This window comes from Trichechus manatus, unplaced genomic scaffold, assembly GCF_000243295.1.
Source record: "Trichechus manatus latirostris isolate Lorelei unplaced genomic scaffold, TriManLat1.0 scaffold00192, whole genome shotgun sequence".
In the NCBI taxonomy this organism is placed as follows: Eukaryota; Metazoa; Chordata; class Mammalia; order Sirenia; family Trichechidae; genus Trichechus; species Trichechus manatus.
In genome coordinates, this window is record NW_004444128.1 from 4,269,284 (window position 1) to 4,274,204 (window position 4,921).

General features: G+C 35.1%; 1 non-coding gene across 1 annotated transcript; it reads right to left on the bottom strand.

The window, feature by feature from the left end:
* Positions 1-4,339: 4,339 nt before the first annotated feature.
* TRNAG-UCC (transfer RNA glycine (anticodon UCC)) lies at positions 4,340-4,410 on the bottom strand. Its single transcript has one exon. It is a non-coding gene; the product is annotated as a tRNA-Gly (tRNA).
* Between the last annotated feature and the right edge of the window lie 511 nt (positions 4,411-4,921).

The following is a 4,921-nucleotide window of genomic DNA, read 5'->3' on the forward strand; positions in this document are numbered from 1 at the left end:
TGACTCATATTGACAGGATTTACTACGTCCATGGTTTGCTGGGACATACGTGATCCCAGATAATGGGTATCAAAATCCGTAACTCATAAGAAAAATCCTCAGTTGGTCCTTTAATCAGCATACCTTCCATTAGTGAAAACACATGGTATCAACAAAAAATTCAAAGCAGAAAATAATTGGATCACCAAAGTTCACAAGGCCCCTAATAAAAGCTGTAGACAAGGAAGGCTGGTTGATGAAAGACATCGATACTATATAGGGTGATGGGCCCTTTTTGGACAGGAAAGCTCCGTGTTAGGGACCCTCCCAGACCTTCCCCCATGTGAAAAGGATACCACAAGTGTGTCCTTTTAGTTATAATAAAACTGTAATCTTAAGTACAGTGTATAGTGCTTTCCATTAGTTTTGTGAGTAGTTTAGAAATGAAGGTGTCCCATGGACTCCTAAGCTTGCTGCAGGCATCTGAGGTCTTGAGCTGACCTGACATTCTGGAGAATTGTCTCCTTTAACTTGTGAGGTCTGACCTAGGTCCTGGTAGTTATGGTCAGAGGAAGCATGTGCAGCTGGCATCAGAACAGAAGTGACAGAGAAGTTTAAAGTGAGGATTATGGTTTTCCAAGCAGGAGCTAATAGTTACGTGTTGTATTATTTAATCCTATGGTGTTATTTAATGCTATCCTATTACTTAATCCTTATTGTATTGTTTAATCCTCATAATAACCTTAAGTTGTTTTGATATTTTTCCCTATTCCTCAGCTGACAAAGCTAAAGCTATGTTATTTATAATAATAGTTAAGTAACCAGATTAATAAGAACAACCTTTTCTGATGAGTTTCTACAACCATTTGTACCTGAATGATTGATTTGAGACTCCTATTCAAATACTTGTTATGATTTTATAGCAGATAAGTTTATGTTCCTCTTTAATACAAAGGTAGATAGGGCAGAGTGACTTGTCCAAGGGCAGAAATATTTGGCATATTAAGAACTAACCCATAAATACCTATTTAGTAAGAGAAGGATAAATTTGTAGGAATATTATTTTTTTTATTTTGAGGATCAAGAGGTTTTGAGAAACTCTACTAACCCTGGCATCTTTCAAGCAGGAGTTTGAGAAAGATCGATAATTTAGGGACAGTAAAACCCACTGCTGTCAAGTTGAGTAGACTCATAGCTACCCAACAGGACAGAGTAAAACTGCCCCATAGGGTCTCCAAGGAGTGGCTAGTGGATTGGTACTGCTGACCTTTTGGTTAGTGGCTGAGCTCTTAACCACTGCACCACCAGGGCTCCAATTACAATATGTACAGTTCTTATCACTCAAACTTGTATGTTTACAAATCGGCAAAATACTATGATGACATATTCTAAAACTTCTACTTAATTTCCATTATGAAAATTAAAGATATTCCAACAACTTCCGGGCTCTTTAAGTACTTTATTTTGTCTTTCTGCCTGATACAAGATCCCAGGATATTTAGACAATTCTCATATCATCATTCATGTGATTTATTTATTTAACAAACATTTATTGACCACTTAATATATAATATACTGGGAAAGGATCTACAAATACATTTTTGTCCCTTGCTTCAATGTCATTTTCTACAAACCAAAGGGGGAAAAAAAACTCAGTGTAGTATCTTTGGTTTGCAACTCCTTTGCTATAATTCTTAGACATGATAAATGTACAACTTAATAAACGAAAGTATATGAAAATATCTTTCCCAGGACTAAAACTGGATTTAATCATGGAACTTATCACCTCATTTTTAAGGGCAATTCCTTTGCCTGAATTCTCCCCAATGCACTGGAAGCCTTATCTGTGTTCTCAGAGAAGCCCCACTCTCCCAGGGCCTCCTAACCCCATGTGTCTGAGGGCTTCTATCTTGGGCAGTCTCAGACAACAGGATAGGATGCTTTCATATTGACCACAGCTTGCAATGCTAAGCATTTGGAGGTGTAGCTTCACATGGACTTTGGAAGTTACTGTGTACTGAAAGGAATAATTATCACTTAACTTACCAGGTGGCCATTGCTCCAGCAGGAATTAGAAGAGGCCTTTTGGGGAAGGAGGAGCTAATGGAGGAAGCTCATCTGCAAATCACTTGTGGCTGTAAAAGATACTGCTCTAATAATCAGTATGTTAGCCCCTGTGTTCTGGAGAAGTTCCTGTTCTGTAATTACTTCTGCCTACCTACTTTCCTCCCTGCAGTTTCAATGGCATAATTTTCTTTCCCTTTCCTGGAAAGGAAATAAAAATCTAACAAGGCCATGTCCAGCTAAAGCTAAACTACAATAATCTAAGTGACTTTTTTTGATCAATAATTTAATTATTTCCTTCCAATAGATCATTATTTATATAAACAGGACTAGAACCAGACATATTTCAACCTGTAAAGTACACCTGGAAATTTGAAAATTTCAGAACTACTTTACTTAAAATAAAAATTTGGGAAAAATCATCAGCAAAATAATAACACATTTTTTTTCCTTCAGAGAACAAGTCTTTTTCTAAATAGTAATACTATTTTTAACTATCAACTTATGACTCAGTTCTCTGGATTGAGTCATTCTTTAGAATTGTTACAGGTGTCTTAGATCTCCTTGATGCTAGTGAAAAAAGTCACAAAAGCCAAAAGAAAAATTAACAAATTTAAGAAAAGTGTTGCAATATGGTCTATTCTTTTTATTCCTCAATATGAAAAGAACTCCAAGATGTCAAAAACAACATTGAAGTTGCCCTGGTCTATTCTTCTGAGGAATCGAGAGCTTTTGTTAACAATTGAATAATAAAAGCAGTTAAAAAAAACAAAACAGTAGTTTAGTTCAAGTGTGTAAAATTATTTACATTATGAGTATTATCAATTTGCCAAGTGAAAATTGATTATAGTTTAGTAATTAAAGTTTTGTTACTGGTTAATATTATTTTTATTAATTATGTTATGTTATATTACATCAATGACAACATGGCTCAATTTATATCATGAGGAAATTTGTAAAAAGGAATTTTTCCCCATGCTTAACAGAAATATGACCTTCTAGAGATGGAAATGTTGTTGTTCTGCTAACTTGTTACTGTTAGTTGTGCTTGATATACTACTATCAACTTTATCAGCAATGATACAAGGAAATTATATTTCTTCCTACCAAACTTCTTAGCAATGGGGTAAGTACATCACAGAAATCATAAATTGGACAATAATTTGGAAAGCACTGTAATGGACTTCCTGAAGATCATTTGGAGAGGTTTAGGGGATAAGTTTTAGGACAATGGCTGTGGATCAGAGACAGTGTTTGTCACTATTGTGTTAATGATTAATGGTGTTTGGTGGCCAAAGTGCATCTCATTAAATTTCTTCCACCAGTTCTATAGCATTGCCAGATAGTATAAGGTGGTTGTTTACTTTTTACGATGTCTTTTCTGTTTAGGACTCTTCAAATACTGTTAAAAAAAAAAAAAAAGGTAATAGCCTTTTCTGAAGATCGATAAAAGACGAATGAAAAATCGATTCTAGAATTAACAGGACATTGGCCCATGCGAATGATATCCTATACTCCAGAGCAAAGTACATTTTAATCTATCTTTTCTCTAATGGACAATTTGGTTGCCTCCTAGACTGGGAATTTTATTTCTAATGCAGAGGACTCCATAGCACTAATTCTTTATTATTCTCTTTCATGAAAAACCTGAAATAAGAAGTAAAGTACTTCAGGGATAATAGCTACCCCCATTCCTTTTAACAATGTCCATTTCTCCCTTTCCTCAAGCATTCCTGACTTACTTTTTCTGAGCCAGAGTTTCTAACACTTCTATTTTTAATATCTTGACTGGTCCTTCACATCTATAGCTTTCAAATATTCAATAGATACTACAGAGTTTAATATTTGGAGTACCTTAGAATCTAAAGTTGTCATTTTCAGATATGGAAATAAAGACCTTTGCTAAAATGAATTGGCCAGAGTGAGATAGATCCTGTCAAAGGACTTGGTCATTTGATACCATTTTGATGCACTTTTTACTATAGCATTTACACAAAGACAGTGACAACTATATTATAATAATATCTTTGTGTGTGTGATGTTGTTATTAGCTGCCATCAAAATGGCCACTGACTCACAGCGACCCTATGTATAACGTAATTAAACGCTGCCCAGTCCCATGATTGGTTGTGGATCAGACCATTGTGATCCATAGGGTTTTCACTGGCTGATTTTTGGATGTAGATCATCAGGACTTTCTTTATGGTATTTCTTAGTTTCAAAAGTCTGCTTAAACCTGTTCAGCAGAATAGCAATATGCAAGCTTTCACTGACAGAAGCGTGACTGCAGATGATGTGCATTGGCTGGGAATTGAACCCAGGTCTCCCACATGGAAGATGAAAATTCTACCACTGAACCACCAATGCCTCATATATGAGCTTTAGGTGTATTTAAAATCAGTATCTAAAGATTACTTCTGGAAGGCTCATCATTGCTGCTTTTTAGCATCTGTTCTCACATATCTTTTCAACTAGTTCACATTCTTCCTTACGTGTTCCCAGGAATATAAACGCTAGGTCAGAAAACTCAAGAATCTTAAATAATCCACAGTATCATAGAGAAATTATGCTCAGCAGCTACCTTGATTACATTTTTCTGTTAATTTTAAAGGGACCATATTTTAGAAGAGATTAATGCTGTATGGATTAAAGAGATTTGGGGTGAAGTTGTAGCCAAAGGAGAAGCTAGAAACAAGAAAAGAGAAGAAAGACATAAAACAGACAAAACAAAGTGATAAAAAAAGAAAATATGAAAACTGGTATGTACTAAGGATCAGAGCACAGGAGAGAGGAGAATAGAGATAATAAGAAATATATATGTTACTAAAAACAAGTAATTTTATTTGAAAAACAGGCTAAGAAAACTGAAAAAGGTAGT